A 23663-nucleotide genomic window follows, 5' to 3' on the forward strand; every position below is an offset into this window, starting at 1 on the left:
AGCATGTCGAAAAAACTACGTTTTCCCAACTTCATCATTAAAACGATGTTGCCTACACACCATCGTTTAAAAAAAAATGCTCTAGCAAAGCGCGGTGACGTACCACACGTACGACGGCACTATAAAGGGGAAGTTCCATTCACCTTTGGGTTGCTTTAGCTGATTCCGTGTTAATAAAAGACGGTTTGAGTGGTCAAACATCCCCATAGACACACTCCTACACCTTGTGGAGAGCCTTCCCAGAAGAGTTGAAGCTGTTATAGCTGCAAAGGGTAGGCCAACTCAATATTTAGCCCTATGGACTAAGACTCGGAGGCTATTAAAGTTGATGTGTGTGTGTGTGTGTGTGTGTGTAAAGGCAGACGCCCCAATACTTTTGGTAATATAGTATGTGTGTGTGTGTGTGTGTGTGTGTGTGTGTGTGTATACACACACGGTTTTGTACAAAAGTAAGTACACCCCTCACATTTTTGTGAATATTTTATTATATCTTTTGATGTGACAACACAAGAAATGGCACTTTGCTACAATGTAAAGTAGTGAGTGTACAGCTTGTATAACAGTGTAAATTTTCTGTCCCCTCAAAATAACTCAACACAGCCATTAATGTCTAAATCGCTGGCAACAAAAGTAAGTACACCCCTAAGTGAAAATGTGTAAATTGGGCACAAAGTGTCAATATTTTGTGTGGCCACCATTATTTTCCAGCACTGCCTTAACCCTTTTGGGGATGGAGTTCACCAGAGCTTCACAGGTTGCCACTGGATTCCTCATCCACTCCTCCATGACGATGACATGGAGCTGGTGGATATTAGAGACCTTGGGCTTTTCCCCCTTCCATTTCAGGAGGCCCCACAGATGCTCAGTAGGGTTTAGGTCTGGAGACATGCTTGGCCAGTCCATCACCTTTACCCTCATCTTCTTTAGCAAGGCAGTGGTCGTCTTGGAGGTGTGTTTGCGGTCATTATCATGTTGGAATACTGCCCTGCGGCCCTGTCTCCCAAGGGAGGGGACCATGCTCTGCTTTAGTATGTCACAGTACATGTTGTCATTCATGGTTCCCTCAATGAACTGTAGCTCCCCAGTTCCGGCATCCCCAGACCATGACACTCCCACCACCATGCTTGACTGTCGGCAAGAGGCGCTTATCTTTGTACTCCTCACCTGGTTGCCACCACACACGCTTGACATCATCTGAACCAAATAATTTTATCTTGGTCTCATCAGACCACAGGACATGGTTCCAGTAATCCATGTCCTTAGTCTGTTTGTTTATCTTCAGTAAACTGTTAGCGGGCTTTCATCTTTAGAAGAGGCTTTCTTCTGGAACAGTCATGCTGACCAATTTGATGCAGTGTGCGGCATAAGGTCTGAGCACTGACAGCCCCCCTCACCCCTTCTACCTCTGCAGCAATGCTGGCAGCACTCGTATGTCTATTTCCTAAAGACAACCTCTGGATATGACGATGAGCATGTGCACTCAACTTTTTTGGTTGACCATGGCGAGACCTGTCCTGTTAAACTGCTGTATGGTCTTGGCTACCGTGCCGCAGCTCAGTTTCAGGGTTTTGGCAATCTTCTTAAAGCCTATGTCATTTTTATGTAGAGCAATATTTTTTTATTTTTTTTTCATATCCTCAGTTCTTTGCCTTGAGGTGCCATGTTGAACATCCAGTGACCAGTATGAGAGAGTGAGAGCGATAACACCACATTGAACTCACCTGGTCCCCATTCACACCTGAGGCCTTGTAACACTTAACGAGTCACATGACACCGGGGAGTCCAAATGGATAATTGGGCCCAATTTGGACATTTTCACTTAGGGGTGTACTCACTTTTTGTTGCCAGCGGTTTAGACCTTAATGGCTGTGTGTTGTTCTTTTGAGGGGACAGCACATTTTCACTGTTATACAAGCTGTACACTCACTACTTTACATTGTAGCAAAGTGTAATTTATTCAGTGTTGTCACATGAAAAGAAAATATTAAATATTTACAAAAATATGAGGGGTGTTGTCACTGTGAGATACTGTATATAATTTTTTTTTTTTTTTCTGTTGATAAAGGCAGTTGGTGTTCTGCTGCTTTGCATGTTTTGTTGCAATTTGTATGTGTATAAGAAGCGTGGAGCCAGGTTACTCTGCATCTTGCCTATTTTTGTCATGTTGAAGTTCTAAATTGGTGACAGACACATTCAGTCCCCAGGGGATTAAAAATAATCGTCCCCTCTCAGAAAAGGGCACACATTACCTAGTGTCTTTGCTGAGTACTATATCTCAACATGGCCTTTTTTAAGCCGTGTTTGTTTTGTTCTTAAAGCGACCCTGTTATTTTGTGTAATGTGATGGATGAATGCTTTCAAATTCCACAATAGCCAGGCTTAGCCTTGATCTGACATTTCATTTTACAGGGTAAATCGGAGCTCCCAGAAATTATTTTCTTTCAAAAACTGCAGTAGCCCTAATAATAAAAAAAATCATATAATTCACACACACGCAGGTTTTCTGTTTCAGGCTGACTCCTTTTTCTTGCAGCCTCCTGCATTGAGTTGTCTCCCGACACATTGTGCATCAATAGAAACACACAACTCTATAGCCTAGGATGGCAAGGCACTCACCTGATCTGTCCTCCACCTTCCCCCTCCCAAGTTCAGAGACTGACTGGAGACTACACTGTTCACTGTTAAATCTATTGTGCTCAATGTATTAAGCGAAAAAACACTTGGGGTTTAACCCCTTGATGCCAACGTAACACAAATATGCTGGGGGCCTTACCGAGGGCCCTGTACTAATGATCTGGACCCGTAACGCCCGATTCTGAGTCACCTGATCGCTATAGTAGCCTCTGATTGGCTACCACATTGTTTAGTCACTGTGAAGCCTGCCCCTGTGTTTTTCTTTCTGTGAATGGAGAGGAAAGATGCATTGTATCACCTCTTGCGAAAAAAAGTGTGTGAAAAAATTAATATTTAAGCAAAATATAGAACAAATACCTAGATCAAGGCTTGATTTAGGCCAGTGCCAGGTTAGTGTTTGGGTCAAGTAAGGGTCAAAGGTAATTTTTTTTTTTTTACATTGTCGGTGTGTTTTTAGGTAGGACAAAAAAAGACAAAATGTGCACTGTTGTTTCTGAGCTGTACTACGGGTACAAACAACAAATAACATACACATATGTGGTATCGCTGTGATCATCAAGAGCAGGAGAATTTATTGTGGGTTGTTCTTTGGTGGAAGATTATGGTAGGAAAAAAAAATATACAGCTATAATAAAAATAAAAAAACGTTTTGGACCTGTTTTGCTATGGACCACATCTGGTACGGATGTTGCCTGGTGAGAAACTTCTGGGATAAAGTGTATGAGATGTATCAGAAAGTATCGGAGGTAGAGAGGAACCTATATATAGATATTTCAGTGCTATGTCTGATGCCAGAATCAAAGAGTAATAAGAAGGATATTTTTCATCATATGATAACGGCATCTAAAACAATAATGGCTCGCAATTGGAGAGAAAATAAAAGCCCAAATATAGCAGAGTGGATATGTGAAATGAACGAAATACAATATATGGAAAGACAGATAAGAGAAGGATACATAAATAGTCAAATGCCAGTAATATGGCAAATATTGGATGAATTCTGGTTCACGACAGGAATGAAAGAATATTTATAAATGGAAAATAAGGGGAAAAATGAAGGAGGTTTAAATGAAGCGAAAAATTCGCAAATGGGAAGGGAGGGGGAGAGAAATAAGGGTGAGATGTTTTCTAGCCTCTTTCTTTTTTTTAATATAATTATATATATATATATATATATATATATATATATATATATATATATATATATATATATATATATATATATATATATATATATATATATATATATATATATATATATATATAATATATATTTGTGAATAGATGGAAGATGAATGGGTATGGAAGTCAGTAGGAGTATATGTAGATTTAATGTTGAAGGGGATTTTTGTTTTAATTTATAAAGCAATTAAAAGATATGCATCACGATTTTATATACTGAATAACGAGAGGGAACAAATGACTAATAAAAAGAAATTGAAACCGGTTTTCCTTTTAATAATAATAAAAAAATCCACAGAAAATAATATCCATAACCATTTACCACCAAATGAAAGCCCAATTTTTCTTGGGGGGGGGGGGGGGGGGGGGAACGCTGTATAATCCACCTGGATATACAAAGTAGTTGATACGTACGGTTTTACTAACTCATGTTAAAGTTGCAAAATTGGGCTTCGGCATTAAAATTTTGTTTTACCCTTAGGTGTGAAGGGATTAATACTACTATAGATGTTGAACATAAATCCTTCCATTTTACAGAGAACAAAAGTGTTGTGCATTGTTTGATTGATTTTGGATAGATATAAAAAAAAAGTAGTAATAGTAGTGACTTTCTAGGCATATTTTGATGGGGGAATCTATATGCTGTTTTGGAATGTTCACAGACGAGACCTGTGTATAGGTCATTGTTGATGGGTATAGTTGATAGATTCCTTGTTTCTTCAATTTGCCGAGAGCAATATTGGGAAATCTATGTGCGAGAACAAGTTTGTATGTAAGAGAGGTGCTATAATAACAAACGCTGAGACTGAAGCGACTGTGGAGTGATCTCATAAACAGATTAGACAACATCTGAAGCAGCTGGAAGATAATTCTACTTATAGATTGTAAATATTTAGGCTCTTCTTGGCTTTCTTATAGGTGTGGTAGAACAAACATTTTTAGAACAGACAGCCATTCCCATGGACTTAACAAGTCTCTTATGGGGTATAAAGTACAGAACAAGACTCTGTGTATAAAGCAAAAACAGATTTATTTATTTTTTAGCTTTTTGTTTTTTTTCTTCCAGATGCAAACTAGGATTAGAATCACTGTCTGTCTTTTTTCTTTTTCGGTCCAGATCCATTAGAGCAGGGATGGCTAACTCCATTTGACCACATTGGCGCTACAGTTGCCCTCTAAGCAGGGCCGCCATCAGGTATTACACCTGCAAGGGGCCCGATGGTCACCAGGGGCCCGCCCTCCGTACCAAAGAATCCGTAGTCAGGATTCTGTTTTTAGCTCGGAAACTACCGTATTTATCGCGGTATAACGCGCTCCCGCGTATACCGCGCACCCCTGAAGTTACCCGAATCCTGTGGAAAAAACGTTTTTTTGTACTTACAGTTTTGGTGTCTTGCGCGGTGTCCATCGGCGGCCTCGTCGGGTCCGTCTGCGGCTTCGGGTGTCCTCTTCGCCGGGTCCGGCGTCCTTCTGCGGCTTCGGGTGTCCTCTTCGTCGGGTCCGGCATCCGTCTGCGGCTTCGGATGTCCTTCTTTTTTTTTTTTTTTTTTTCCGATCTGTGCCACTGTTACAAAGTTTGTATTACTTCCTGCCTGGTTAAGCCACTGTCGCCAGGACAGAAAGAGGAGAAATTATCTAATGGAGCTCTAGTCTAGATGGCATTGAAAAACTGATAATTGGAGGTTCTTGACTTTACCTACTCTATGCAATTAAAAAAAGGAAAAATAATTTTTTTTTTGGCTTGACATACACTTAAAGCTAAAACACACTTTTTGATAAAAAAAATAAAATATGATGACCAATAATTTGCATTGTTCATCTGCAGTGCAGTGTAAAAACAAAAGATGCAGAGTGGTAGGTAATGAACGATGTTTAGAGTGAGCCAGCATGAATAAGCATACGTTATTTATTCATGGATCACAAATAATGTAAGCATTTTCATGAGCTGGCCACAATAACAGGTTCACATTACTGTAGGAATCGCAAGCAGCAGTCCATCTACCCTTTCCATACTCCCTGCTGCCCAAATCTGCTCTGTGCCTGAGTTATCTATTACTAGGACTGAGCAATATCATATGGAAGCAGGGAGAAAAATGATAAAGTTAGCACATAAATGTTGGGAGGCCAGACAGGGGATAAGGATGATAGTAGAGTAAGGCCCCTTTCACACTTGTGTGACTTGTCCTGGAACTTGGGACTGCAAAGTCGCATGACAAGTCGTACCCCATGATTTCCGATGAGTACTATTTATATCTGTGCGTCTTCAAGTTGCAGCAACTTCAAAGTAGTCCCCGCACTACTTTGGTCCGACTTTGATGTGACTTGAGGTCCATAGACCTCAAGATTACACAGGCATTGCTTCACATCGTAGCACAAATCGTGCAACTTTCAAGTTACACAAGTGTGAAAGGTGCCTTACAGGAAAGGTTAGTACTTGTTCTTTGGGGTCCCTATAGTAGAGGCAACGCTGTATCCTGGCCTAGGCCAACAAGGCCCAGGCCTAGGGCAGCACTTCGCAGGGGGGGGGGGGGCAGCACGGAAAGTGTCCCCGCCGGCTTGTGCTACACTGTTGGTATAATGCAAGCTGTTTCAAATTTTGACTGTCCTATCATCCTGGACCACAAACCTTCCTCACTGTGCTATATGTTATCATTGGCATGGTTATATCTTCTTAGTCCTCTCCATAAAATTATCAGAAATGTGTGCTTGAAGTAGAACTATAGGCAACACTTTTTTTTTTCCATTTCGGATAGAGTAAGGGAGGGTTATAGCCCCTGTCAGTTTATTTTTTACCATCCCTGTCCCATTGCAGAGATTTCCCTTCACTTTCTGCCCCATAGCCAAACAGAAAGTGATAGAAAAACTATGCAAATTAAGGGAATCCATTCCCCCCCACCCAGGCATTGAGAACTAGTGTCCCCACTTGAAAATGTCAGGGTGGGTCTTAAACAGAAAGGGGTGTGGCCTTGACAGGACGGGGGTGGGTCATATTTAAATTAGGGGTTGCACGAGTTTAGTCAGGCCTAGGGCAGCACAAAACCTAAATACACCACTGAGTAGAGGTACTCTGGTAAGCAAATCAAATCAGGTTGCCGCTAAGATTGACAATCTAGAGTTCTGTATTGTGCTTTCTTACATATGGCATAACTCTTTGTTGTCCCTTTTTGCACAGGCTAGCCAAGAATGTGCACCCCTACATGATCGTATTACTCAGTCCTCAAATTTTCCACTCGCCTACCTGCATTTTGAGGCTGCGATGTGGGGCACGGGGAGGCTGCAATGATGGGCACAGTTTAGCTTGCAATGTGGGGCATGGGGAGGCTGCAATGATGGGCACAGTTGAGCTTGCATTGATGGGCACTTGTGAGGCTGTGCTGAGGGGAACTGATAAATGTTTTATGCAGAATTGCGTTACAAAAATAAATATTAACAACTTTTTAAAGTGGAGGTTCCGGGATTTTTTTTTTAAAAGGGAAAGGATACCTGCCAAAGACATTTACACCACCCCCCCCCCCACCTCCACACCCCCCAAAGGTGCCAATTGTGTCACCGAAGGGGGGAGGAGGAATCCGATGAGCGGAAGTTCCACTTTAGGGTGGAGCTCCGCTTAAGTGTCATTTCATGAGATAATTTATGAGGGCATAATTAGGGACAGGGCAAGATAGGGGTTGGGTGGAGAAATTGGAGGCAAGTAACCCTTGAGGCCTGGCTAGTAGTTCAACACTTGAAGTTTTGAGCCCTGGTATTGCCATTATAATATTTTTCCCCCCTTTTTAAATGGCACCTATGGTACTTCAATGTTAAGCTGCTACACACAAAGGCTTCATGAACAATGGTATTTACATGCTGATAAAGTCCTCTAGCGTAAAATCCCTTCCAGTGCTTGGGGATCCACAGATGATAGTCTACCTTGCAAGTGAATGGCTATACATACCCATTCTAATGTAGATATCAATTCTCCTGCTTTTTGTATACCCACACCACCAGTGGCGTATCACCCACGGGTGCAGGGTGTTTACTGCACATGGTTCTCTGAGGGAAGGGGGGCCCACTGTGACCCACCCTGCACACATGGATGATTATCCTTTGGGTTACAGTGGGGTATGATCGGTTGCGGTGGGAGGGACAGTTGTAAGCACCGATCTCCTTGAATGATAGCCTGTTCTACTCTCCTTCCTGTGGCTATCAGTGATTACAGCTGTCCCTCAGACTGCATCGATCCTCCCGGGCTCTTCTACATGTCCTCCATCCCCCGTTCTCTTTCGGCCCACTGTGTCCTCTTCCTCTGCCCCCTCTTCCCCTGCAGCCGACTTCCCTCCTCTACAGTGGGCTGCAGTGGATGTGTCGGGATGGAGAACAGAGGAAGGGGCTGGTAAATATGTCATTTACTGGCCCCTTCCTTTTCTGAACTGGACACGGAGAGCCTTGAAAGGTACACCATTCCTACTGTGAAGCACGGAGGTGGATCGCTGATGTTTTGGGGATGTGTGGGCTACAAAGGCACAGGAAATTTGGTCAAAATTGATGGCAAGATGAATGCAGTATGTTATCAAAAAATACTGGAGGAACATTTACATTCATCGGCCAGGAAGCTGTGTATTGGAACGTACTTGGACATTCCAACATGACAATGATCCAAAACACAAGGCCAGGTCAGTCTCCTGACCTCAATATCATTGAGCCACTCTGGGGAGATCGCAAACATGCAGTTCATGCAAGACTGCCCAATAATTCACAGGAACTGGTGGCTTTTTGCCAAGAGGAATGGGCAGCTTTACCATCTGAGAAGATAAAGAGCCTCATCCACAAAAAAACACAAAAGACTTCAAGCTGTCATTGATGTTAAAGGAGGCAATACACGGTATTAAAGCGGGAGTTCACCCATAAGAAAAAAAATTCAAAAAATCCCCTTAGATGGATGCTCGTTTTTGTCTAGGGGAATCGGCTAGTTGTTTTAAAATATGAGCTGTACTTACCCGTTTTCGAGTTGCATCTTCTCCGTCGCTTCCGGGTATGGGTCTTCGGGAGCGGGCATTCCTTCTTGATTGACAGTCTTCCGAGAGGCTTCTTACGGTCGCATCCATCGCATCACTAGTAGCCGAAAGAAGCCGAACGTCGGTGTGGCTCTATACTGCGCCTGCGCACAGACGTTCGGCTTCTTTCGGAAAATCGTGACGCGATGGATGCGACCGTCGGAAGCCTCTCGGAAGACTGTCAATCAAAATGGGAACGCCCAGTCCCGCAGCCCATACCCGGAAGCGGCGGAGAAGATGCATCTCGTAAACGGTAAGTACAGCTCATATTTTAAAACAACTAGCCGATTCCCCTAGACAAAACGAGCATCCATCTAAGGGGAAAAAGTTTTATGTACGGGTGAACCTCCGCTTTAAGAACTGGGCTATGTAAACTTGTCATCAGGGTCATTCGGGTAGTTTCTGTTGTGATTACAATTTAAAAAGAGTAAACAGTTGATTGATAATAAATGACTTCAGTCAAACATTAACCATGAGTGATAGAAACGTTTTTGTTATCAATCAGAAAAATGGCCAAGAAATCATAAATTCTGCCAGGGTATGTAAACTTAGGCGCACAACTGTACCTGCTGTAAATCATAAAAAATGTAATCGTACAAAAGAAAAAACGGTGATAAAGCTACTCTGTCAGAGCTGTGCAAACCTGCCCTTCCCCCATGTGTGATTCAGACCTGTTTCAACAATTAAATAATTCATACTATTTAATAATTGGATGGACACTTTATATAAAATATGGATTAGTATGAATTATTAAATTGTTGAAATTGATATGCAAATCACACATAGGAAGGGCAGGTTTGCACAGCTCTGACACAATAGCTTGATCACTTCCTTTTTTTTTTTTTTTTTTTTTGTATGATTTACTTATTTATGATTGAAAGCACTGAGTTCAGTGGTGCATATGAAATGTGATCAATGCTCTTGTGCATCAGAGTTTACCTGCATGTGCATGTGCAATGTATTTCCTGAATGAGCCAAGTACAACAGTGGCCTGCCATAGCCTGCCATACAGCAAAATAGAAGTTTTCTACCACCCGCTGATTCCTGGGTGTAAGAGTGCCAGGGATTTTATGCTTGAGCTCTTTGGAGCTAATGTGCATGAAGCCGAAACGTCCTCTAGCATAAAATTTTAAGCACTTTTTCATACACAGGGAATTGCAGGTGCTGTGTACAACTGCCCATACAAGGAAATGGCTGTTCGCAAGAACTCGCTTGAAAAAGGAAGATGCTCCTGTGCATTGGCTTTTACCCATGCACGTGTGTTGGTAGTATAGTGTATGTCATACATACATACACAAAGTATTGGGACACCTGCCTTTTACATGCACATAAACATTAATGGCATCAGTCTTAGTCCGTAGGGTTCAATATTGAGTTGGCCCACCATTTGCAGCTATAACAGCTTCAACTCCTCTGGGAAAGCTGTCCACAAGGTTTTTTTTTTTTTTAAGTTATTTTTATTAGGTTTAAGACAAACCAACAAACACAAAAACATACAAAAAAAACCCACCAGACACCCTGGTCATAAACGTTAGGCAAGACACTCAAACATAGAAAAATAAACTGACATCAGTGCAAAATATAAAGTAGGCACAGTGGTAAAAGGATCAGGTATAATACCTGGATATAGCAAAAGCGAAGGTCTAGACATTAGGGACCCGTGAGGCACGGCCCATCAATGGTCAAGCAAGAGTAGTACAATCAGTGCTGGGAGAGGGTTAGCGGACTAGCCAACCATCTACCCCAAATTTTGTGGAAGGTTTTGTTCCGTTTCCGGAGTTCAAAAGTAAGTTTATACAGTGGGGTAGCGTCATTATTACGTTTTTAACCAGCGGGATTTCAGAGAGGTCTGTGCGCCCTTCCAGGACAGTAAAATAGCTTTTTTAACAGAAGAGTATACGGAGCAGTCTCTTGGCATGTGATGATAGGTGTAATAGGCAGTTCTTGGGGTAAATTGAGTTTTTTTTTTAATACTGAAAAGACCAGGGATCTCTTCTGTGGTGCATTCAGACCTCTAGTATTCCAGGAGACTATCCTTAGGGGCTTTGCCATTGTAAAACATACTGTAGTAAATAAGCACAAAGTAACATGCATACAAGAATATAAATGACCAGACAGGCCGCGCCACCTGAAGCACATACATGCACATGAGTAAAAAAAGTGCGTGGATCCGCCATCAGGACATCCTGTGCCAGCAATGAAATAATAAAATACATTAAAAGTCTGCCATAGGCAGCAACCTGAGAAAAAATATAGGAGTCAAAAAGTGCAAAAAGGAACATAGAAAAAAAAGAGAAAAAAACACTAACAAAGTCCCAGAAAGTCTAGATAAAATCCCTTGCCCCCCTCCCCGCTCGGCCCACCCCAACATAGCGAGCCTTGGATCCCTGAACTGTAAAACGAAAACCCCCCTCCTTAAACTGAGGGAGAGCTGTAGATTGCAGAGTAAACAACCGGCAGAAGTTGTAGGGGGATAGGCCTGTTAATAAGGAGGAAGTTCAGTCTATTAGGATTAAAGATGACAGGGTAATAGTTCTCAGGCCTATTGCAGGGAGGCGTACCATACCTTCATGAAAATTCGGATCAGACAGTGCAGTCAAGGCAAATTAGTTCTCCAAAATTGTAGGATGGACATAATGCATAATCAGTTCAAGGCAAACATAGAGGAGAATGCAGGGGCCTATGAACACAGATATTGGGCAGCCCTGTGCCTAGGAAGAACTCCGTATCGATCATTGAGCCAGGCCATAGCCTCATTGGGGTTATTGTAGAAGTGCGCTTTACCCTCATAAATGATGCGCAGCTTGGCGGGAAAAATCATGGCGTAGGAGAGGCCCTCCGTACGCAGGCGGGCCTTCACTGATGCAAAGGAGGTGTGTTGTCGCTGGACATCTGCTGAAAAATCGTGGTACACTGAGATGGTGTTGCCATTGTATTCAAGTGGACCCTTCTCCCGGGCCAGGCGCAGAATAGCAACTTTGTCTTGGAAGGATCCTTGCTATAATGGATCGTGGGGGACACGGAGGGGTGCGATGGACACGCTGAATGACATGCGAAAAGGATGGTGCGTCAGTCCCAAAAATGTCCCTCAGCCAATTATATAAGAGTTTTTCTGGGTGGGAGCCCTCCACCCTTTCAGGGAAACCAACAAAGCAGAGGTTGTTCCTTCTCGGAACGTTTTTCAAAATTGTCGATTTTGACGCGGAGGGCCGCCATTTCCCCTGTTAGGTCCCTCACTGTAACAGCTAAGGGGTGGACAACATCCTCAAGGGAGCTGATACTTTCTTCAGCCTCCCCAGCTCTGTCCCTTAAATTTTGCACATCTTGCTTCAGGAGAGAAAAGTCCATGTGGACTGATGCAATCTGTGCAGTGAGAGAGGCCTTGCAGTCCTGTATAGCATGCATGATGGTGGCCAGGGTGGGCTCAGCAGGAGGGGAATCAGGGCCTGAGCCATCCTCACTGTCTATGGGGGAGTCCTGAGACTGCAGGGGGTCTGGCTGTGCACAGTGGGTAGCCGGGGCGGATTCACTCACCAGAGCCTGTGATTTCTTGTGAGGAGTGGAGATGGGTGGCTGCAGCATCATGCCATGCTGCTCTGCTTATGTCCTGGAGCCATCTTGCCATCTCAATCGGGCTTGCTGTTCCGCTGCGGATGCTGGCGCGGGTGGTCCGTATTTCACCATGGATGCCAGCCTAGAATGTGCCCACTACTGTGGGGAGTATTTAGAAAATGGTCTGGTACAAATCGGATATAGGATGCCTGTAGGATGCCCGTAGGATGCCCCTCGGAAGACAGAGCTGAAGTCTCACACGTCTGTTCCCTCTGCCATCCGGACACGCCCCCCCCCCCCTGTCCACAAGGTTTAGGAATGTTTGACCACTCTTCCAGAAGCACATTTGTGAGGTCAGACAAATGTGGACAAGAAGGCCTTGGCTCAGTCTCTGCTCTAATTCATCCCAAAGGTGTTCTATCGGGTTGAGCAGGCCAGTCAAGTTCCTTCACCCCGCTCATCCATGTTTTTATTGACCTTGTTTGTGCACTGGTGCGCAGCCATGTTGGAATAGAAAGGGGCCATTTCTAAACTGTTCCCACAAAGTTGGGAGCATGAAATTGTCCAAAATGTCTTGGTATGCTGACGCCTTAAGAGTTCCTGTCAAGCCCAACCCCACATTATAATCCCCCCATCCACCAAATAATTTGGACCTGCAGTCCTGACCTAAACCCGATAGAACACCTTTGGCATTAATTAGAGCAGAGACTGCTAGCCAGGCCTTCTCGTCCAACATCCGTGCCTGACCTCACAAATGCGCTTCTGGAAGAATGGTCAAACATTCCTATAGACACACTCCTAAACCTTGTGGACAGCCTTCCCAGAGGAGCTGAAGCTGTTATACATGCAAAGGGTGGGCCAACTCAATAATAAAGACTGGGATGGCTTTAAAGTTCATGTGTGTAAAGCCAGGCGTCCCAATACTTTTGGTAATATAGTGTATTTCCCAACTGCATACAGCCATTCATTTGTATGAGCAGCTGTATGCGGCACCTGCAGCTCCTCAGGGGCATAACTTTTACAATAGAGGACTTTTCAGCATGTAAACAATGCATGAGGCCAAATGATGAACTAATCCTAAGTGGCAAAGCTCTGGCACATCCTGGTAGTGTCAAAGCTTGCTTGTCCAATTGTGATTCATACTCCTTCCTAGAGTGATGAGGCAGTAGAAATGTGTTGGGGGTCGAAGGGATCTGGCAAACTTCACCTGTGTGTTATGAGTAAGCACCAGTGATTCATGTGAAACGCGTCAACCATGTTCCTGTGTTTTTTGTCTGGCATGGTGACAATAAAGAACATCTACAATTTTGACTTTGCTGTGGTGTGCCATCATCTTCCTTTCTTTATATTGATAGGATGCAGATAAAACGGTTGCACAATGTAGCATGTAACTCTCTCTAGCAGAATGATGGGATAATCTCACAAAAGGCATTTCTGCCTTGGGATAAGAAATCCAGGAAACCTACATTCTGAAATGAAAGAAGCTTGATTAGAATGCGCTTAGGTCTGCAAAGCTCTTAAAAATATATTTATCTTGTACATCTTCCCACCTGTTACAAAATATTGTTTGAACCCCCAGTGCAGGTATCTTGTGATATCTGAAGGAGGGATCTTTACTTCTGGCATAGAAGCTTGTTTTGTTTTATTGTGAAATTCAGTTAGTGTGTCATGGTCATATTTCATTTCATAGATTTGAATAATTAAATTCAGTTTTTTGAGGGGTGACATGTACTTTTTATTTATTTTTATGAGCACTAAGTATAGTTCTGGAGAAAGCTGCTCATCACGAATGTACTTACTGATTGATAGCATTTTAGCATGCAGTGCTGCATGAACAAGCCTGTGGAGGTGAATAACTTCTTCCTTTTTTTTTTATTTACAGTGGCATTAAACCCAAAGGCAAAAAATTATAGACTACAGCTTACCAGTCCTTAAATGTGACGGATGTATTATTTATTTTTAATTTTTTAGGTTTTTTTCCCCCCTTTATTTCACCTGGTGATCCTGCCATTAACGTACTTCCTGTCTGTAACGGAACCCTAAATGGGACAGGGGTTAAATCCGTTCACGATATTCCATTCCACCCAAGACAGCTTATCGACACTCCACAATCAGGCAAACTAACACGACCCATAAGAATTCCCCCCAGACACGAGACACACAGCTCTGTTCTGGTTTCAAATGCAAGACAACTTTAATGGCCAGCTCTCAGCTTTTAAGCAGTTACAGCATGTTACAGTACTCAAAGGAACAAAACCACACCCCACCCATACATCACACGATGAGCTTCAATCACGTTCTTTTAGATAATTACATAGAGGAGTTAATTATCCCCCAGACGTTATGTCTCCGACAATAAGTCATTCACCTGCACAATACACATTGCACAGACGTCTGACCTTTAGAGTCACAACACATCTATCAATAGCACACAATGAAAGGTCTTCCAGAAAGCTGACTCAATTAACAACTCAATAGCCAGGGCTAATCATTGAAAAGTATTGAAATATTTTGACCGGTAGGGTCAAAATATTCTTTACAGACATTAAAGAATATATGGTAGATTACTGTCCATGTTAAAACAATCCAATATTTGTCTCTTTATTTCCTGGCTCAATCTGTGCCCAAAAGTGACTCCTGTTACACTGTCTTTGGGGCGTCTCCACTCTGGATGGAACAGCAATGGAGGCACCTTTTGGACAGCAGCATTGCCAGTCTGGGAACAATGTGGTGTTAGACTTGCAGGTTTAGAAGGACTTGACTAGCAAATTAAAGCTGAACTCCAGCTAACACTTTTTAAACCATTACAGCAACAGTTGTTTTCTGGGAGGAGGGATAAAGGTTTTACATAAACTAAAAAGTCGACCATTGCAAGCACCCCTGTCAGTATTCAACTGTTTCTTAACCACTTCAGCCTTGGAAGGATTTACCCCCTTAATGACCAGGCCATTTTTTGCAATAAGGCACTGAGTTATTTTAGCTGATAATTGCGTGGTCGTGCGACACTGTACACAAATTCAATCGATTGCCTTTTTTTTCCATCACAAATGGAGCTTTCTTTTGGTGGGATTTAATCACCTCTGCAATTTTTATTTTTTATGCTATAAACAGACAATTAAAAAAATATATATATTTATTTTCTGCTATAAAACGTACCAATTAAAATAAAAAAATGTAGGCCAATTTGTATTCTGGTACATTGGTTTGGTAAAAAAAAAACAATAAGTGTATATTGATTGGTTTGCGCAAAAGTTATAGGGTCTAGATTTATGGCTTTTTTTTTTTACTAGTGACGGTGATCTGCGATTGTTAGTGGGACTGCAACATTGCGGTGGACAGATCGGACACCTAACTGACATTTTTTTACACTTTTTTGGGAACCAGTAAACAGTGCTAAAAATATGCACTGACATTCTACTAATGGCACTGGCAGGGAAAGGGTTAACATCGGGGCGATCAAGGGGTTAAATGTGGTCCCTGAGTGTTTTTGCTAACTCTATGGGGGATGGGCTTCCTGGGATAACACGCAGATCCGTCTGCCTGCATAGCAGAAAGACAGGATCTCTGTCTCATCCCCTGTCAGAACGGAAATCTTCCTTGTTTACTTTGGCCGATCCCCGTTCTGTCTCTGCGGGGAACGATCACAGGCGGCGGGCTGACATATAGTCCATCGGACCCGCTGATTGGCTCCCACACTGGCCGTTCGGCACATGCCCACAGAAAGCAGTGTACAAGCCCAACGTACACCTACAGTGATTTGCGCAGCCGTGCTAACCTGCCACAGTATAACTGGAGCGGCTGGTCGACAAGCAGTTAATCTTACAGTTGAAAAAGAACACTTGCTGACTGGATCATCCGGTGAAAATAAAGGAAAAACAGCCTAAAAACTGAAAACACACCTATCGCTACTAAGGACAAGCTCCGGCATGTTCGCACAGTCCATGTGCAGAGCGCGCCAGGAAGTCTGCACGGCGCTGCGCTAATCACAGGCAAGGAGACATTTCCCGATCTCTGCAGCCGAGCATCGGAACAATGTCTCCCTGCCTGTGATTAGCGCAGTGCCTGCCGACTTCCTGGCAAGCTCTGCATGTGAAGTGTGCGAACACGCCCTAATCGCTACATGTCAGGTAAACTGTGCCGTGGGTGCGACGCATCACGACTGGCATGTAAACACCCGGGTGAGTTGCCTATTGCAGTTTAAGAGATCGGTTGGCAGGCTGGCAAAACGCAGCTCAACTGCACACATTTGCCACCCCCCTGCTCCCAACTGCACACCTAAACTTTATATATACAGGGCTTCTTAATCTATATATACTAGCAGTTCTTTTATCATTGTATGGAACATGCCTTTATTTGTATTCAGGTGGAGCACACCGTTTTGACAGCTTTCTTTGGTGTTATTATCTAAAGACCGAGCCTTACAAAGTGTCGTATATTGTCAAAGGCAACCAAAGAGAATGTATATGTTGTAGTCATTTCCCTTCTGCTTTTTTCTTGTACCATACACCTAAGGTATCCCTCAAAGGGCAAGTTTATGTTTTGTGAAATTCCTCAGCTTCCTGAGTTTATCCTGCCATGGTAAATCAGAGATTTTTCCAACTTTTCTAGCAAAAATGTCCCTGCCAACTCTTCTTGCTGCATCTCCAATTGTTCCTTTGGGTGAACCTTATTCCAGCTGTCCATCAGAATATAGCTCACTGAGGCCCCATTCGCACCTTAGCGTTTTGTAGCTTGAAGCCTGAAGCTATAAAACGCTAGAGGGGAAAAAATCCATTATTTTCAATGGAGATGGTTCACATCTCCACTCCAAAATGCCTGAAGCCCCATACACACGAAAGAATTTATCCACGGATAAATCCTCTCAAAGATTTCCGCAGATTTCTATGCGATGGAGTGTACACACCATCGCATTGAAATCCGCGCGGAAATCCTCTGGCGATGACGTGTCGCGCCGTCGCCGCGATTATGACGCGGCGACGGCTGTCATATAAGGAATTCCACGCATGCGTCAAATCATTACGACGCGTGCAGGGAATCCCTTTGGACGGATGGATCCGGTAAGTCTGTACAGACGAGCGGATCCATCCGTTGGAATGGATTCCAGCAGATGGATATGTTGTGCATGTCAGCAAATATCCGATCTGCTGGAATCCATCCCAGAGGAGATTTCTCCGCGGAAACAGATCCGCTGGCGTGTACACACCATAGGATCTATCCTCAGAAACCCATTTGCTGGGATTTATCTGCGGATGGATTCTATCGTGTGTATGGGGCCTCAAGCTCAAACAAGTTCTGGACCCTTTTTTTGTCCAATTGGGCTGATTTGGGCGTTTTTGAACGTTTGTATTCCCATAGAAACTAATGGAAACGCTTGATTCAAGCGTCTAGCGCGACAACGAGCGTTTCTACGGGCGTTTTGTCGCTTTAATCTGTTCTGTGAGATAGAATTTTCACCCAGGAAGAAGATAAAAAAAAATCTACAAACATAGCAAGAAATGATGAAAGAGATGAGCATTTTTCCTATTGGCTAAAATAGAAAACGACAAAGTTCAAAAACGTCGGACAACGGTGTATGCAAACGCGCGAATACGTGTTAATACGCGCGACAAAACGCCAGAAAAAAACAACCAAAATCGCTACGCTCTGCGGCCTAATAGGAATAAATTGGATCAGTTTTTGGGATTAAAAAAAAAAAGGCAACCAATCATGGGAGAAACATGTAGGTTGTTGCTGACCTCTCCATCGGAGGTTGCCAATTGCTTGGCTGTCACTCTGATGCTTTGTCTTCAATAGATTTCTGAGCTGAAATGTGTAGAATAGCCAACGTGCCTCTAACCTTCATTTCATGCATGTTTGTTGTAAACATGTTACTCAGGAGCAGTCACACGACTCGGTAGCTATTACTTCTAAAAGGAAGATCCTGATAACCCCCATAGTTCTCTAATGACAGGTACACTTTACAGGTCAGGACCTAAGGAGGAACATTACTCATGGTATAATCATCCTACTAAGACATTTATGTGACCAAGGAGACGGGCACAGGTTGTTACCTGAACATCTGGTTTAGCTGTGCTGGGAGTGTGTTGTGTACAGGTAGTGTAATGACAATAACCTGTAATGTTTCTCTAATGCCTTTTCTTTCTAAACCGTCTGTAATGCTCGCAGGCAGACTATGAAGCACAAAGGTACACCTGGTCTGTCAAACGCAGACTAATGCGCGAAAAAAAAAAAAAAATTGTTTTGTATATACAGGGCTTTTTTTCAGGGGGAACTTGGGGGAACTCAGTTCCACCACCTTTGGCTCAGACCCTTTGGTGCCTGTTCACCACAATCACTTGTAAACACAGAAGTCTGGTTTCTGTGTTTACAAGTGACAGCTCTGCACTCTGTGTGTAACCCCCTGAACTCTGCACTCTGTATGTAATGCAATCCTGGTATTTAATGCCCCTTTAAGACCCTTCTACTGTTTGTGAAATCTGAACGGGGTCGTGGTTGAGTTCCTGCACCTATTTTCTGAGAAAAAAAGCTCTCTCTCTCTCTCTCTCTCTATATATATATATATATATATATATATATATATATATATATATATATATATATATATATATATATATATATATATATATATATATATATATATATATATATATATATATATATATATATACACATACACATATATACACAGGGCTTTTTTTCCTCAGACTAGGTACAGAAACTCCCCCCTTTCGAGTCACCCCTTGTCTCTGCCCCCTACCCATGTCCGAGCATCGTTCCTTAGTTAAACCCCCCTCCCCACCTTCCAGTACTGTCCCATTTAGAGGATACAGAACCAAGTATTATTTTGTGGTGCTTAGTAATTTGTGTGGAATTTGTTAATGACAACAAAGACAGTAAAATAGATTCCCTGTAGTCAGCAACAATGGACCCCCGGAAACAATAGACCCACCAGCAGCAATAGACCCCTCCCCCAACAGGAGATCTCTCCCAGCAATGATTGGCCCACCCCCAGCAACAACAGATCCTCCACCAGCAACAATAGACCGGCCCCTGCAAAACTACAGTAGATTCCCTTCAGCAACAATAGATTCCCCAGCAGCCAGAATCAATAGAACCTCCAACACAACCTCAGCACCCCTTGCCATGACATACATTCAGTGCTGGAGGTGCCGGAGCTGCGTTCCCTACCATTCAGGGACACCCTCCCTTCCCAAAAATCAGCTTGTGCTGTAACGAATCACAGCACAGTGATTGGACACAAAAGGCGGGATTTATGATTTCTCCGAACACAAGCAGGGGGTTGGATTGTGCTCCTCCAGGCATTCCTGGCCAGGACAAGTACTGTCAGTGAGTAAAGTGGTGATGTGGCAGCCTTTTTTGGGGGGCATGAGATTGGCCCGGGGGGGGGGGGGGGGGTTGGCTGTGTCAGTTTCATTCCGGGACACTGTATTGTCCTGGAATGAATGTGCCCGGGACAGACCTGCAAAATGCGGGACTGTCCCGGGCAATCCGGGATACGTGGTCACCCTAGTGTGTGTGTGTGTGTGTGTGTGTGTGTGTGTATGTATGTATGTATATGTGTATGTATGTATGTGTGTGTGTGTGTGTGTGTGTGTGTGTGTGTGTGTATGTATGTATGTATATGTGTATGTATGTATGTATGTATGTGTGTATATATATATATATATATATATATATATATATATATATATATATATATGTGTGTGTGTGTGTGTGTGTGTGTGTGTGTGTATATGTATATGTATATGTATATATATATATATATATATATATATATATATATATATGTGTGTGTGTATATATAATATAATTTGTATTTTTATAATCCCACTCCTAAACCTGCATTCTAAACCTGAAAATTGTAAATTTACCATTCCTTTTAACTATAAGTGATTGGTAGTGTATAAAAGCCACCACTACTTCTCCGATTTGCACGTTAATTTTTATTTTATTTTTTACATTAGCATTTTTTTATCTGCTTTTCCAGTGACAATAGTGTAGAGCAGTGATTCTCAACCAGGAATCCTAGGGTTCCTTCAGAGGTTGCTAGGGGTCCTTCAGCATTGGGCAAGTTCTGCCTCTAAGATAAGTTCCCACTGACATCATTGATCTTTTTAGCTGTCTGTAAGGGGCTAATTCTTCCCAATGACCACAGTAAGGAGCATTCTTCTCACTTACCATCACACTAATGTATCATGAGGTTCCTGTGTGTTGAAAAGGTTGAGAAAGGCTGGTGTAGAGACAGAAAATGGCAAGAAACCCCAGCAGCATGTCGTATGTTTAACCACTTGCTTACTGGGCACATAAACCCCCTTCGTTCCCAGGCGAAATCTCAGCGTCCGGCACTGCGTCGCTTTAACTGACAATTGCGCGGTCGTGCGACGTGGCTCCCAAACAAAATTGGCGTCCTTTTTTCCCCACAAATAGAGCTTTCTTTTGGTGGTATTTGATCACCTCTGCGGTTTTTATTTTTTGCGCTATAAACAAAAAAAGAGCAACAATTTAAAAAATATATATATTTTTTTTACTTGTTGCTATAATAAATATCCCAATTTTTTTTTAAAAAACTATTTTTTTTCTCAGTTAAGGCCGATACGTATTTTTCGACGTATTTTTGTAAAAAAAAAAAAAAAATCACAATAAGCGACTGGTTTGCGCAAAAGTTATAGCGCCTACAAAATGGGGAACAGAATTATGATTTTTTTTATTATTTTTTTTTTTACTAGTAATGGCGGCGATCTGCGATTTTTATTGGGACTGGGATATTGCGGCGGACGTATCGGACACTTTTGACACAAATTTGGCGCCATTCACATTTATACGGCGATCAGTGATATAAAAATGCACTAATTACTGTATAAATGTGACTGGCAGTGAAGGGGTTAACACTAGGGGGTGAGGAAGGGGTTAACTGTGTAGCCTGGGTGTGTTATAACTGTGTGGGGGGAGGGGGGTGACTGGGGGAGGGGACCGATGCTGTGTCTCTATGTACAAGAGACACAGATCGGTCTCCTCTCCTCTCACAGCACGTGGAGCTCTGTGTTTACACACAGAGCTCCACGTTCCTGCTGTCACCTACCGTGTCACCGACGATCGCGTGTACCCGGCGGACATCGCGGCCGCCAGGTACACGCATCGGGTCTTCGGCGATGCGTCGGGACAGTTTTTACCCGCCGCGCGCCACCCAGTGGCGCGCGCGGGTAATGCACATAAAGGCCGTTTTTAAACGGCCACTTGGCACTTGAGAGCCGCGCTCCGGACGTATTTCGTCTATAGCGCGGATCTCAAGTGGTTAAACTTTATTTGTGCTTAACCACTTCCCGACGGCCGTCTGACTTTATACGGCCGCGGGGTGGCTCTAAATCTCTGGGAGGCCGTGTTTTTACGGCCTCCGCTCCTCCTGGCCACTGGGGGGCGCGCGCCGCATCACTGGGATGCCGATGCGCGTGCCTGGCGGCCGCGATGTCCGCCAGGCTCCCGCGATCAGCGGTTACAGGGAGAAGGACATGGATCTCTGTGTGTAAACACACAGATCCATGTCCTGTCAGGGAGAGAGGAGACCGATCTGTGTCTCTTGTACATAGGGACACAGATCGGTCACCTCCCCCAGTCAGTCCCCTTCCCCCACAGTTAGTAACACTATATAGGGTACACATTTAACCCCTTCCTCACCCCTTAGTGTTAACCCCTTCAATGCCAGTCACATTTATACAGTAATTGGTGCATATTTATAGCACTGATCGCAGTATAAATGTGAATGGTGCCAAAAATGTGTCAAAAGTGTCCGATGTGTCCGCCATAATGTCGCAGTACCGATAAAAATCGCAGATCGTCGCCATTACTAGTAAAAAAAAATTAAAAATAATAATTCTGTCCCCTATTTTGTAGGCGCTATAACTTTTGCGCAAACCAGTCGCTTATTGCGATTTTTTTTTTTTTTTTTTTTAACCAAAAATGTAGAATGCGTATTGGCCTAGACTGAGAAAAAAAACAAATAAAAAAAAAAATTGAGCTATTTATTACAGCAACAAGTAAAAAATATTATATTTTTTTCAAAATTGTTGCTCTATTTTTGTTTATTGCACAAAAAATAAAAACCACAGAGGTGATCAAATACCACCAAAAGAAAGCTCTATTTGTGGGGAAAAAAGGACGTCAATTTTGTTTGGGAGCCACGTCGCACGACCGCGCAATTGTCAGTTAAAGCGACGCAGTGCCGAATCGCAAAAAGTCCTCCTGGTCAGGAAGGGGGTATATGTGCCCAGTAAGCAAGTGGGTAACCTAAGTTAGCTTTGTTTACCATGCTTAAATCCCAGATCCATTCCCCTTCTGAGCAGCCCCTCTATTCCTTAATTTCTAAAATGCAGATGTTGTGATCTCTGGTTTGATTGGCTGACATTGCCCAGAGGTGCAGTAGTCAGCAGTTTAGTACAGCAGCCAAGTGTCATTGAGAAATGATCTTGGTGATCTTTAGGACAGGAAGGTGTGCACTGCTGAAATGTCAGGCTCTGCTCTGTACGTAAATGGACTTGATCACTGCCTGTGTCTTACATGCCACACTTCGCAGTTAATGAACAGCCAGGGAGTGTGAAGGACTGTGAGACTGTAATGGCATGTGCTCATTCAGAGGGAAGGAGCTGCTGTACAGGAATGTCCTGCATTTCCACCAGCTGTTCACAAGAAGCAGCTGCCTGCACTACATAGGAAGTCACCTGTACTGTGTCCACTTTTACAGCTGTATGTCTGGGGGACCGGCCAGCCGTCACAGAAGGTAAATACATTGCTTCTCGGCTTCTTGTGTTTGACAGCGTGTCTGTCACCAACTCTGCAGAAACCAGCAAACTATTGCAAGTGGGATGCCTCTCAGCTATACTTAGTAGCAGCCCAGTGCTGCCTCCCTGTATTAAAGGTCTTCATTGGCGGTGTCACCCTGGAGTCATGTTGCACCTCTCCGGTAATGCTCTATTCCTTACCCATATCGAGTAAACCTGTTTCCAGGTAGGTGTTTTGTGTGGTTTCAGGCAAAAGATTAGATTGGAAAAAATAGTCAAGTCTGCAGATTCTAGTTATAGGGGCATAGTAAGGCAATGTGATTGAAGTTGTTATTTTTTTAAAACAATGCGGTTCAAATGGCATGACTGTTAACTAAAAGTATAGTAGAATTCTAGGAAATGCGTTGACAATTTTAAGTGGTACAGTTACTTGTAAGCTTGTCATTTGTGTGATTTTTTAAATGTGTGT

At 43.1% G+C, this 23663-nt stretch overlaps 1 protein-coding gene across 5 annotated transcripts in view; it reads left to right on the forward strand.

Annotated features, from left to right (window-relative positions):
• KANK1 (KN motif and ankyrin repeat domains 1) overlaps positions 1-23663 on the forward strand; it is a 255581-nt gene that overhangs the window by 102270 nt on the left and 129648 nt on the right. The window contains exon 1 of one of the 5 annotated variants that reach the window (XM_040357098.1): positions 22954-23193. The exons of 3 other annotated variants lie outside the window; for them this stretch is intronic. The gene's annotated coding sequence lies outside the window, so the exon portion shown is untranslated. Of the gene's footprint in view, positions 1-22953; positions 23194-23359; positions 23421-23663 lie in introns of those variants that run through there. One more of the 5 variants, XM_040357115.1, reaches the window with a different exon arrangement.

This window comes from Rana temporaria, chromosome 1 (assembly GCF_905171775.1).
Source record: "Rana temporaria chromosome 1, aRanTem1.1, whole genome shotgun sequence".
Taxonomy (NCBI): domain Eukaryota; kingdom Metazoa; phylum Chordata; class Amphibia; order Anura; family Ranidae; genus Rana; species Rana temporaria.